The sequence below is a fragment of the Balaenoptera borealis genome, assembly GCF_965194805.1.
Source record: "Balaenoptera borealis genome assembly, chromosome: 19".
NCBI lineage: Eukaryota > Metazoa > Chordata > Mammalia > Artiodactyla > Balaenopteridae > Balaenoptera > Balaenoptera borealis.
Genome location: NC_138878.1, coordinates 32,769,418 through 32,783,310, shown reverse-complemented (window position 1 = coordinate 32,783,310; position 13,893 = coordinate 32,769,418). Strand labels below are relative to the sequence as shown.

Genomic DNA, 13,893 nt, shown 5'->3' with positions numbered 1-13,893 from the left:
GTTTCTCCCGGCTCCTCTTCCTTTCCCTTCTCCCTCACGCACCAGCCTCTTCACGCTGACGTCAGCCTTGGGAAACCAGGAAGCCAATCCAGCCAGTGACCTGGCCGAATCGCTGGGACCTACTCCTTTCATCCCATCTGTCCTTCCATCTGGAGCTCTGATGCATTCACCTTGGGGAGGCGACAGAGACCCTGTCCCTAGTAGAGGGACAAGACTTCAGGACAAGTGAACCCAACCCATGTTCATTTTGTTCTTTCAGGTGAAGGACCCCAGGGAGTGTTTATAATTCAATGTGTTGAAGAGCGTGAGAGATCTGTAGTCAGACAGCTGGGGTGTAAATCCCAGCTCTGGCCGGTTATGGGACCTTGGACAACTGGTTAACCTCTCTGAGCCTCCATTTCTTTATTCATAAAATGGGGATAGGGCTTCCCTGGTGGCGCAGTGGTTGAGAATCTGCCTCCTAATGCAGGGGGATGCGGGTTCAAGCCCTGGTATGGGAAGATCCCACATGCCGCGGAGCAACTAAGCCCGTGAGCCACAACTACTGAGCCTGCGCGTCTGGAGCCTGTGCTCTGCAACAAGAGAGGCCGCGATAGTGAGAGGCCCGCGCACCGCGATGAAGAGTGGCCCCCGCTTGCCGCAACTAGAGAAAGCCCTCACACAGGAACGAAGACCCAGCACAGCCAAAAATAAATAAATTAATTAATTAAATTAAAATGGGGATAATGATGGTACCTACCATCATTAATTTAATTCTCACCGTGAGGGTCAAATGAGGGCACCTACAGCCTGGTGCAGAATAGATGCTTAACAAAGGGCACCTGTTGTGATGATTTTTGTGATCTTCCATAATAATGAGGACAATTCGCATCTGCTCAGCGTTTCCCACATGTCCGTTTGGAGCTGGGTCCGTGGCTGCTGTCTGCCCCTCCAGACCCCAGAGACAAACTGGGAGGACGCTGCCATGTGGCTTAGGCCAGTGCTGGGAAGGTGAACCCGGGAGGAGGGATTGTGATCCACGGGGTCGAAGCTCTGGGACACTGGCCAGGGGCTCTTGCAAGAGCTGTGACTGTCACTGAAGACACAGACTCACAAGGGCCACAGAAGAGAGGGCAGCAGGTCAGACCACTTTGACCAGGACCACTTTGAGGTGGATGGGGGCAGGCAGACATCTCATTGTTCACCGCGAGGCCAACTGACTGGAGAGCTGGGCCTGGAAAACAGGTGTCCTGACCTATTTCATGTGGAATTCATTGACAATAAAATAAATGTTAAGATCATAATAATTCATAAAAGCCTTTAGATACAAAAGGCTTTTAAGGGCCAAGACTGGACCTAGGCCTCCTTCACTGGGGAGAGAGAGACGGGTGAGGGCAGGGGTACTGCTTCGGGAGTCTGGGGGCAGTTTCTCCCTCACTCTGCTTCCTACCAGCGTGGAGTCCTTGGCCAAGTCCCTTCACGTGCATGGATGATATCTCTTGGCCTTGCACCTGCCTCTGTTTTTAAACTGTAAACTGTAAGCTCCTTTGAGCTGAGACTCTGCTTTATTCACCTCTGTGAAACCCACACGTCAGCAGAGGGCACCCCATTTACAAGAGGGATATAACTGACTCCAATCCTGCAATCACATTCTGGAGTCGGGGTGGGTGGGCAAACACGCCCTCCTGAGATTCCTGCAAATTCCTAGGTGTCCGTGCTTTTACTTCTGGTCCTGACTCCTTGCTCCCCAACCTCTGCTCTCACTCGCCTCTCTCCCCCGGGACTGTTTCTTTTCTTGGTCCTGTACTAGCTCTGAAGTGGACCCTAACTCTTTCCCCACATCCCCCCAAATGCCACTCACACAAGTCATTCCTTTGCACGGCCGACTTTGCTGGCTGGCATTTTCAGGAGGAGGAAGGGTACATTACAGAAACTGACAAGTTAAAATCAATATTAGTCATCCTTATCTGGAAAAGCCCCTTAGCCATGGCCCCTGTAGAAGTTTTTCACTCTATCTGGGCTTCTGCCACATCAGCCCCACTTTTTCTCCAGCTCACCCTTAATCCCTTCTAAATCCTTATGCAGAGTGATTGAATTTATCACCATCTTCCGTGCATGTGTGCCAAGGTCCCACCTTTGCACACAAACTACCCCAGCAAGATATTTTTCTAAACAAAACTTTCTCTTTAAAATGGCCTTGGGACAAACTGTTAAATAACCTTTTTTTTCTTAACTCTTTTACTTGTATGCCAGCGTGTTCCCCTTTCTAAGTCTGTCTGCCCTCATTTGTAAATGGGGGTCACCGTCTCTACCTTTCCATCTCACAAACCATTTTTTTAAAAATCAAAACAGAATAATAAACAAAGAAACAGAAGGGCCACACGAATGTTCAAATCCTCCTTGCAATAAATATTCCAGGCTGATAAAAATGGCGCTGTCGCTGTAAAACTTTGCAAGACCTTCAGTCTCTTCAGTTCGGTTCTCCAAGTAGGAAGTTTTTGACCTTGCTGACAAAATAACTCTTTGCTCTCCCACTGCTGCGATTCGCCAGATGCAGGAAGGATGGCACGGAAACTCTGAGGTTCCCTGTTAGAGAAGAGATGCCTGCCTCCTTTTCATTTGGTCCCTCTGCGGGGTGGAGTCTGATTTATTCCTTTTTTTTTTTTTTTTGGTACCATATGCAAATCTTTCTCTCGGCTTCCTTCACAGCTTGATAACTGATTGGTTCTCACTTTCATCATCAAGAGCAAGGCATATATATGTATTTTTTTCACTTATGCACGATTCTGTGTCTAAGTTCTTGGGCACTGAGAGAAAACAATATAGTTCTCCTGCAGGAGGTAGACTGTAAAATATATTAGTTTGGGGAGAAGGAATGAGAAATGATAAAATATTCAGAAAGCGGTCTGTTCTTGAGGGATGTTATTCCACACAGCCAGGGAGCAGATTAATGACATCGTTTGCAAGGAAGGGAGAACAGCCCCATAAAATATGTATTAGCGGGGTTGGTGGTACGATGGGCGGAAATGCTCAGTGTTGGCCGTGAGGGCCTCAGCCTCAGAATCTGGTACCCACTTTTGATCTCTTTCACCAGAGCTCCCAACAGCTGGCTCTGGGGCCCTGGAGGTAGAAAGCGCCGATGAGGGGTGTGCTGGCCATATGCAGCCGGGTGTAGGGCATTGAATGGGTTCTTTGGTAGGAGTACTGAGTGGAGAGTTGGGAGACCTGGCCTGCCTCTAACCTGCTGTGTGGCCTTAGACAAATTCCTTAACCTCTCTAGGTCTTTGTTTCCTCTATTATAAAATGAAGACAAGATGATTCCTAACAGGGCTTGGGTAAGTGGCAGGGGGTGGGGAGGGGAGTCACTGGAAGTGAAGCAAGCTGGGAAAAGTTGTATTTGGGAGGCCGCATCATCTGGGAGTGTCCTGAATACAGATGGAAGAAATTCTCTGTTAAGCCAGTTGGGGGTCTCAGTAGGTCCTAAGGAGCACGCTTGAGTAACAAGTGATGGTCCCCAAATTGCTTTCTAAGGTGGACAGTTCTGTTAACTTTAGGGTTTTTTTGGCTGAACAAAGGTGCAAGTTTGGGGCCAGAGCTGAATTGCTTGAAGGAATGGCCGAGGAGAGAGAGGCTGAGGTTGGCTGACACAGAGTGCAGCTTCTCTGCTAAGCAAGAGCGGATAGATGTTCACATTCTCTTGGCCTGCCTGAGGGGCCCACATGTCTTGGTCTGATCCTCGTCCCTTAGGTTACTTCTACCTTACGCAGTGCAGGATTCTTTGTCCCATCCCTACCCACCCCTAATCCAAGCCCATCCCCAAGCCCAACTCTGCAGAATTTAGCTTTTATTCCAGAGGGCGGCCTCAGATTTCACGTGTTAATAGTAAAAAGTTTGTACACACGTCCCATGTACTGGGGATGCTGGCAGTAGTTACAGAGCTGGATGAGCCTGTAGGGAGAACAAAAGCCTGTCCTTATCCCCACAGGTGTGACAGATATGGCTGGTGCTCAGCTCCGAATCCCCCCACGCTGCACATGTTCAGGATGACCCTGTGGCATCACCTGTGGCTCTTTCCAGATGCTTCCTCTGGCTGCTGGGATTTACCTCACGAAAACGTGGGGGAGGGACTTCCCTGGTGGCACAGTGGTTAAGACTCCAAGCTCCCAATGCAGCGGACCTGGCTTCAATCCCTGGTCAGGGAACCAGATCCCACATGCATGCCACAACTAAGAGTTCACATGCCACAACTAAGGAGCCCACGAGCCGTAACTAAGGAGCCTGCCTGCCGCAACTAAGACCTGGAGCAACCAAATAAATAAATAATAAGTAAATAAATAAATAAAAAAAGAAAAAACAAAAGTGGGGTGGAATCAACATCCTTGGGATCAGATTTCATCCAATGACTGACAGTTTCTTGCCCCTCTGGTGGGACGCCTGGGGTGATCTTTCTGCAGTCCCCAGTGGGGAGTGAGCCCCGGCAGGCACAGGGGTGATCATTATGCCCCCGATTGGCTTCCTCCCCCTCTCTGCCTCCCATCCCCCGACCCTCATTGGTGCTTCCTGGGATCACCTCCCAGATGAACTCCATGTTTCAAATCCTGGTCTCAGGGTCTGCTTCTGGGAAGCCCTGACGAAGACAATAGATGTAACAGAATGAAAAAAAAAAAAAATCACAGGATGAGGGATTTAATCCACATGAGCCATTCACTCATGGTCCCAAGGCAAGCGAGCTCTGTCGTATTGCTTAATCCTGGGACACTGGGGAATCCAGCCAACCACTCCTGGGCATATAGTTTTTTTTTTTTTTCTTTTAATAAAAAATGTGATTTCCTCTCTTGATAAACCACTTGCAATTTTTCCACTGTAAAACAAAATGGTGGCTTGGGTTTCACAGTTTACTAGCTGATTCCATGCGCCTTTGACAGTTTTTGATCTGTTTCTGACTTCACAGTACCTATATCAGGAAGGGGAAGCATTCCCCTGAAGCTTTACTTGCTCATGGTCCCCCTGCCCCAGCTCATATCAAGCTTTCCAAAGAGGGAACCCCTGAGCAGCTCCTATGTTGCCACCCACCCCAAGCCCAGAGGACGGCTGATCCCATCCAGGGACAGTGACCGTCTCAGGCTGGGCCAGTTCAACGTGACTGAGAGTCAGGGGTGATGAAAGCTCCAGAGACACCTTGCAGGGTTGCCCTGAGAAGTCTTTCCCAGGTGAGACTCTTGGCAGATCTAAGACTTTGCATGTAAAGTGTGTGCTGGCTCACACTTGAGTGTTCGGAGAATCTTGTGGGAGAGAGGTGGGATGAGAGTCAAGATGCTCCAGGGGTCCAGAGTGGGAGGAGAGGAGAAGGCTATGGACATGGTTGACCCCCTGGGCCTCTAGAAGCTATCTATCCAGATGACAGGTTCCAGGTTGGAGAGACCAGGAGGGTGTCCTCCAGAGGTACTAAGTCATGGTGACTTTTTCTGGGAGAGTTGGAAATGGGTCGCTCTGAGCAGATGGGCAGGCAGGGGGCTGGGAAGGTTCCAGGGTCCCCTCTGACATTGTGACTGTCTACCGGAGTGCCTGGCCAGTGCTGGTCAGGTGTACCTGGGTGCACTGCCTATTTAAAAAGGGGCAGGGATGATGTGGGCAGGTGCCAATCCAAGAGCTGTGGTAAAAGGGAGAGCTTGTTCTTTTTCGAAGTGGAACCCCCCTGAGAGTTTGTACAGACATCCCGTCATCCCAGAGAAGGCGGGCTCTCTTGGGTTCATTGTAAAGTGTCTGCTGCGTCAATAAAGCTCTTGGCTTATTAGTATTAAAAAAAAGTCTCAGGATCCCCTCCTCAGATCATACATCTGCGGCCACATTGGGCTCCTGTGATGAGGGATGAGGTTGGTAGGTTGTCACCTGCTGGATACGTGCCAGCAATTTCTACTGTAGTTATGACAGAATCACATGATACCTGTGTCAGCTTGGTTGCCAAAAGTTCATCTGGAAGGTGATCCCAGGAAACATCAGCAAAGGGGCAGGATAGTGAGATGAGAAAGGGAAGGCAGCCACAGAGGGCACGTTCTCGAGCTTGTTACCATTGAGGACAACTGGGGCATACCCTGCCAGGGAGCCCTGGGAACCAGTGTAGAACATGCACCTATGAGTTACCCCACCTCCCTGCGCATGAGGGAGCTGGGGTATTGATACACCAACTCCCTTCTGACAGAGCTCAAGAGCTTGTTCCTGGGTGGTGGTAATTTTCCAGCACTGCTGTCCTGTGGGTGGAGTGGACGTGTGGGACTCTGTCCATCAGAGAAAGAGATGTGGGTGCTGGCAGTTGGAAAGACCCAGAGTGATGGGCTGGGTGGCAACAACATCTTCTACACTCCTGCCCCAAACCTCTCCACTGTTCCGCGCAACTTAGCCCTGAACTTCGAGGCCCTGGCCACCTGGTATCTCCCACTTTGCCAGCCTAACTCTCACTCCGCAAACCCTCCTCAGAGGGGGTCCCTGGGATTGGTGCCCTCACATATCACTTTCCCTCTCTGGAATGCCCAGCCTTATTCTCTCCATCCTCCTGAGTCCCCTTCCTGCACGGATCAGCTCCTCATCCTTCAGTGAACACCCCTGTCTCTAGCATCCCAAAGGCTTCTGGGAGCTCGGCCATCTGTAGTGCTCACTTTGTCCTAACCAGAGTTGGGTCTCATTGGTGTTTTCTTTCCCAGCAAAGTATAGCTTGTTTCCCCCAAGTGACAGTGTGCTTGAGTCTTACACAGCCCTGAGTCTCAGTGCCCAAACAGCATCCAACACCTAGTACGTGCTCAGTAAAAGCCTGTTGTTATTGCTGAGGATCTGAGGGTGGTGGTGGTGAAAGTGATGAGGTCTCTCATGAGCAGGTCCTGGGGCTCGCTCTGTAGCCAACTTGCTCTGTTTCTTCTGACAGGTCACTTAATCTCTCAATCTGTTTTCCTTGAAACAGAGACTTGCTAGTTGTTCTAAATGGTTCCTTTTTATCTCCTGGGAACTCAGCTCGCCCATACTTCCCCTGCCTCCTGGGTGGTTAGGGCCACCCGTGGGACTGAGTTCCAGCAAGGGCCTGTGGGCAGAGGCGATGGCCCCACTGCAAGCTTCTCCCTAAGCCTTCCCAGGCATGATCCTTCCTCGTCTTTCTCCATCTGCCACTAAAGACGGGAGGAACCTGGCTGGCCCCCATCACCACGGAAGGAGAGCTGCACAGGGGGACCCCACCCACAGACGGCCCCATGGGCTACCCTGTGAGTAGGAAATACACTTTTTCTGTGGTAAGCCACTGACATTTTAGGATGGTTAGAGCAGTTTGTCCACCTGGAATAATGTAGAAGTATTTAAAATGAGAGTAAATATCAATATCAATGGGCTGTTGCCTACATTAACGATACAACCTGTTTCGAAGATGCTATACAAGTCTACTAGGGCTGCCATAACAAAGGACCACAGACTGGGTGCTTAAACAACAGAACTTTATTCTCTCACAGTTCTGGAGGCTGGAAGTCTGAGATCAGCAGGGTTGGTTTCTTCTGAGGCCTCTCTCCTTGGCTTACAGACGGCTGCTTTCTCCCTGCGTCTTCACATGGCTTCCCTCTGCGTATGTTTGTGTCCAAATATCCCTCTCTTATACGAACACCGTCATATGGATTAGGGCCCACCCTAATGACCTCATTTTTACTTAACCACCTCTTTGAAGGCCCTGTCTCCAAATACAGTCACATTCTGAGGTCCTGGGGGTTAAGGCTTCAGCATATGAATTTGGGGGACACTATTCAGCCTAAAGCAGATGCTCAGTGAAAACTCCTTCCCTTCCACTCCAGGAAACTCTAAGATACCCCAGTAATTAAGAATGATGTTCGCAGCACATCCAACTTGCTCTGAAATGTGGTGTCCAGGATTGTCACATAGGCCCTTAATTCAAAGTCTAATCCTCAGTGGAACTGCTTAGAAGACGCTGTGACTCTAGGAGATGAAATTCAGCAAGTGTGAGGGCTGTGCCGGAAGGATGGGCCCAAGCTGGGCTTGGGGGAGGGGCAGCAAGACGGACCACATGGCAGACTTGGCTGTGACTCCATCGCTCTGGGGGACCCTGGAACAGTCACGGAGCCTCTCTGGGTCTTGGTGACTTTGTCGGTGACACTCCTACTTCTCCTTCCCTGCTCTTTCTCTTTCTTCTGCCTCCAACGTGTCCTTCAGCGGGGCTTTACGAGAGCAAGTCAGTGTGATGACATCAACCACAAACAATTCCTTGAGCTCTCACTAAGTGTCAGACACTCCACAGAGCACTCTTGGTGAGTTATGCCACTGCCTCCTCTCTAAGTGGGCTCTCTTTTTATCTCCATTTAAGAGCAGCCCGGATTGGTTACAGAAGTCACTCAAGAAACACAAGGGAGAGGCAAGGCTGGTGGGTTGGATCGTTTGTTTGATAAAAGATGCAGATGTTGCTTCCTCAACAAGGCAGTCAGGAACTGGCCATACCAACCGTGCTGGGCCCTGACATTTTTTATCCACGGCTTGGGCTAGAACCTGCCTTCCTTCTGCCTTCAGGACAAGAAAGCCCCCTCCAGCCCCCTTCAGGGCTCATCATGAAGTCTGGCCACCCTCCCTGTCGCTGTGCCGGCGGCGGGGAGCTTTCATTCAAGTGGAATTTAGCCGAGGACTTTTGTAGCACTTCATTTACATGTATGCCAACAAGCTGAAATGTGCAGCAACCTTGGAACACTTTCAAAGGCAGGAATAATTCCTCTGAAATAGGTCTTCCGAAAGCTTTATCTTGTCCTTTCTTTTTTTTGTTAATCTTGGAGCCCCTTAGCATGTCAAAGCAATTTTTCTAATGTCACATCTCCTAGACATTAGCATGAAAGGGCTTTAAGAGATGATTTGAGAAAGAATAAATGTTGAATGAGCATTTATTATAGAGTCGTTTATGCTACATTTGCATTTTGACTTTATTTCTGCCATGGGGGCTGGAGAAGCAAGCTGATTTGAAAGTCAATGGCGTCTAAACAGAAGACACTGCAACTCTATTTACGCTCAGCTGTTTCCTCGACATGTTAATTTATAGAAAGAGAAGATTTCATTAGGCTGATGTGTCTTGGGGAATGAGATTAAGCAGAGTTGTGTGTCTTAACACTGAGATGGAGTTCCCATCAAGAACTGACCCCATAGTCAGGAGGCCATGGAGCAAAAGTAAGGGAAGCTCATTCTAAGTTTCAGTTTCTTTCTGTGCACCTATTAAATTAATTAGCTGTGTCCTGTCTCCTTCAGGAAGCTGGCCTGGCCCAAATGGCATAATGTGCAGTGGTTAGAGCTCAGCCAGTGAGCAAGGCTGCCTGGGTGACACCCGACCCAGGCGGAGTCGTTTTAATGTCCGTTTTCTCATTTGGGATGTGGCCACAATACCTGTCCACATCTCCTAGGGTTGATAGGAGGGTGAAATGGTAAATAGATGGTGTCTAGTACAGTGCCAGGCACACCGGAAGTGCTCAATAAACATTAGCTGGTTTTGATATTTTTACTGATTATTTTTGGCCTGCAGAACTCGGTAAGAGTGCCAGAGAAATAACCCTGGTTGGTGCCAAGTACGGACTTTCTCATCTCTGCGTCTATGGGTTCCAACCACAGGCAAGTGGATGTGAGTGGGTTCTGGGGCTGATGGGCATCTTAGGGATTGCTTCAGGCCGTGTGTGTGTGTGTGTGTGTGTGTGTGTGTGTGTGTGTGCGCGCGCACGTGTGTGCAGAGGGAAAGAGGGAGAGAGGTATCAGCTCAATACACCTAAAGCTCCCGAAGCTTGGGTTTGTAGCCCCGGATCTTTCCAGCTCCGGAGAAACCTCTGTCACTCCAGTTCCCTGCAAGTTCTTTTCTGTGTTTGTCGCCACACCAGACTGTAAGCTCCTTGAGGGCAGGGACTGATTCTTATTCACCTTCACTATAATCTGGCCCTCAGTTGGTGCTCAGTACCTTCATGTTCAATCAAGTCTGTGGCAGTTTTTTGAGCTTGGTTTTTAAAAGCCACCTCACCTGTGTTCCAAGGCAGCCTTAAGTGGGGACCCAATCTGTGCCGGCTCAGAGGGGCTGCGCTGGGTGCAGCCGGGGCTGGGGGCCTGGAGCCCTGTCCCCTGGGCAGGCCCTCTACTGCCCTTGCCCCACCTTTTTGGAGCACGGGAGCAAGTCTCCCACCAAAACTAGATCATCCCCCTCATTTCACAGGTTGGGGGAGCTGAGCATCGGAGGGGTCTTCCCTTGCCCCTTGGTCATGCAGCACGTCAGTGGGCTGAGCTAGGCCTAGTGTCCAGGCCGAGTGAGGCCATCCCAGCCCCCTTGGCAGCCTGCAGGCCTCCTCTCATCCCTGCCCCATCTCTCCTGTAGGGCTGAGTTCTTTCTGGAATAGTGCCTAAAGGCAACCCCAAGGCCAGGTGTGCTTAGCCCCCCATCGCCCCCTCCCTGCCTCCTTTTACCCCCGATCCTGTGTCCCAGTCTCTGGGTCCTGCCCTCCATCCAGCAGCCCCTCTAACTGCTCCCCTTGCTCCGCAGAGCTTATACTCAGGCCTCAAATAGATCTCACACTCCCTTGTCCAGTTTTCTTGATTTTTACAAGACAATGACAACTACAGCCCTCTTCGAGCACCTACTGTGTGCTGGGTGCTGCCCGAGACCCTTTCCCTGCAAGGTGGACAGCACTGCCCCCATCTTGCAGGTAAAAGCTCAAGGTCACACAGCTCAGCAACAGAGCCGGGATTTGAACCCAGGTTCTGGCTGACTCTAGGGACCCCATCGTTGTCATGTGGCCAGGCTCCCTCCACACAAGCATCTCTTACCTTTCCTGTGGGCCCTGGAAACTTCTGAGGCTGGAGTCTGCCCTGCTTGCTCCCCTCCCCTCGGCCTCCCCAGCTCAGGGCTGAGGACATCAGTAAGTCCCTGAATCCAGACTCACTGTGATTATTTCACCCTCCCCCTCACCTCCCCAAGGACCTGATCCCAGCCACCGCCCCAAGACACTGCACACAGTGTGCCTACGAAGAGAACCACAGGACCACAGGACAAATGTTCAATGCCCCACTGAGTCTGGCAGAGCTGGGTTCAAACCCCAACTCTGCCACGAACCAGCTGTGTGACTCTGGGCAAGTTGCTTAACCTCTCTGAGCCTCTGTTTCCTTCTCCCTCAAATGAGGATAGTAATAGACAAGTTGCTTCCCATCTCAGGGCCTCAGTTTCTTTCCTCTTCTATAATATTGAGGTTGGATAATCTATTTCTAAACTCCCATTCAGCTCAGCAAGCCTCAGACCCCCTGGTGCCGGGAGTGGCATTTGTCCCTCTCCCTCCCTTGCAGAGGGGAAAACAGTCCCACCCAGGTTCCCACCCTACAAGAAAGCCCCAGCAGTCCTAAGGCAGATCTGCAGCATGGGGTGAATCGCCCCTGTTCTGTAGAAAAAGTAAGAGGGAAAGGTTGCCAATCAGGGGCTACCTCAAAATATAATCATAAGTTTTGGCTCAGGAGGAGAGAGAGGAAGAGAGAGAGAGACAGACAGAGAGACAGAGCGGGGGGCGGGGAGGGAGCCTTCTTCAAGGCCAGTTCCCCTCCCGAGCTGGAAACCTGTGTGTGTGAGGATGAAGGGAACAGAGCAGAGGCAAAGGCTGGCCTTCTGATGGAGCATGTGGTGCCCACTTTGAACGGTGGCCTTTGTGCCTGCCTATTCAGGGCGGCCTCAGGACAATGGGGGGCAGACACGCAGGGGAAGACAATGACAGGGACATCGCTGCCGCTTTGCATTCCCTTTGAAGTGGCTCTGCCCTGGCCCCCCGCCGGCTCCAAAAAGAATGCTTTTGTTGCCGGCTCCAAAGATGCTGTAAGATGCTGTGGAAAAAGTAACCGGAGGGGATCTGCTCGATTAAAAAAAAATTAAAGATAAGAAACAAATCAAGCCGGCCACGTGGGGGCTGGCGGTAGCTTTGAACCCTGAGAAGAGAAGGGACATCTCGGTCCAACCTTTTATCTCCCTAGGGGAAGTGACTGGCTTCTGGGGGGCCCTCTCAATGGGAGCCAGAGACTTGGTGGGTGGGAGCCGGGGGCCAGGGTAGGAGTTCCTAGCCTGCTGGGATCTCCTAGAAGGATCTCCAAAGCCGGAGCTGGGACTCTGAAAGCCAAAGTTCACTCTAGTGCTGGTGCTTGGGCAGAAAAATGCTGGAGGCAGAACCAAAATAATAATACGGTTTACTGAGTTAGAGTGTGCCAGGCATGGGGTAAGTGCTTGCTTTACTGCCTGTGTGATTACCTTAAAAATGCTTCGCTATTAATCACGTGGTGAATGTGCACACAAACTGACTCTACATCGGAGAGGTGGAGGTTAACACCAGAACTACCTAAATCAGGAATCCACACTGTTGGGTTCAAGGCTGCAGGGAGCAGGTTGAGCAGGTCTAGCGCTCAGAAAGTTCCAGGGGGTGCCGTTCATACTGTGGTTTTGTCATGTTACTTCCTGGAGTTGTGCAGTGTACAACCTGTGCATTTGCACATGGTACCCCTGCCAGGGATGGTTAAGTGATATATGAAGGGTCCTCATCAGGAATCCACACCTTCAAATACCGTTATCAAAATCAACATCAAGAATGTGTTAATTAGCCTGAGGATTGTTGGGAGTAGTTTTCTTTTTAAATACTGGTGACATAAATGGACTTCAAGATAGGGGGCTGCTTGGTAAGGTTGTACAGGCCTCACTGCCTGTGAAAAATGAGATGTAAGGACCTGGGAAGCCCAGCAGTCTAATACCAGCTTGGCACTGTGTCTGGCTCATTGTAAGTGCCCTACATTTGGTATAATTATCCCCATTCTATTGCTGAGGAAGCTGAGGCTCAGAGAGGTAAAACAACTTGCCCAAGCACACACTGCTGGTAAATGGGGTGCCAGATTTTGTGACACTCTCGGGCTCTCGAACCCTGGCCTACCCTGACTTTGAGAGGGAGCCTTTTTCAATTGGGCAGTAGCTTGGTCAAATCGTGACTTTATGTGGCCTTCAGGCCACATGTGCCAAGGCCCCCAGCTCAACAGCACTAGGTACCCGGACCATGAGCCACAGGTCCTTCAGAACTTTTGGATCTTCCCTGAGCATCTGGGGAACTCTTCATGCCTGCCATGCCCTGAGGTTGCCCCCAGAGGCTTTTTCGCAGGAAGTATTCAAAGTGGCAGGGCCAAAGAAGGTCTTGGATTGGTGGACACCCCCCGGGTCCCTTTTTGTCATTTCTGAGCACCTCACCCCACTTATGTGTGCCGTCAAGGGCCAGCACCTGGGGCTCTTCTTTGGAGGACTCCTAGGGGCTTGCAGCTCATTTTGTCCGCGCCGTGGAGAGTCTCAAGAGACTGGGAATTAACACGCCTCACCAGTACCGGTGTATGAAAGCTCCCTTGCCCCGGCTGGGGCAATTCCAAGGTGGAATTCACCCTCCAGAGCCCCCTGCGAGATCAGGTTGAAGCTGCCTTCTGCGGGGCTTTGACTGAGATCACAACATGCTTAGTCCCGCTCTTCCCCACCCTGCTCTCTGCCACCCCCTCGCCAGTCCCCCTGGGAGCACTTCCTGAACACATCACGTGTGCCTGAGTCCTTACCTCGGGGTCTGCGGACCTAAGACGGCTGCACCCACAGAAGGCCCACGCGGCAGGAGAAGGCCCGCATGAAGCTCTGCTCCATCTTGCATGGGCACCGACTCACCCTGGGGAGTGAGAATGCAGCGTGCATTTGGAGAAAGTGGTGGGAAGCCGTGCGCTCTGCTTCAGGGGCCCACCAGGTGGGCTAGCTCCCTCGACTGCCTTCCCCGATGCCCTCGCTGATGTTCTCAGGGGGGCCCCTCCATCTCCCCCAGTGAGTGAGTGGCCGAGTCAGGACTTAAACCCAGGTCTTTTGTCACAAGTCTATGGCTT

The 13,893-nt window shown here is 51.0% G+C and overlaps 1 long non-coding RNA gene across 1 annotated transcript in view; it reads right to left on the bottom strand.

Annotated features, from left to right (window-relative positions):
- The window catches only part of LOC309616285, a 409,627-nt gene extending 398,176 nt beyond the window's left edge, over nt 1–11,451 (bottom strand). The window contains exon 1 of the long non-coding RNA XR_014237414.1: nt 540–11,451. This is a non-coding gene — a long non-coding RNA (uncharacterized lncRNA). The remainder of the gene's footprint in view (nt 1–539) is intronic.
- Nucleotides 11,452–13,893: the final 2,442 nt, after the last annotated feature.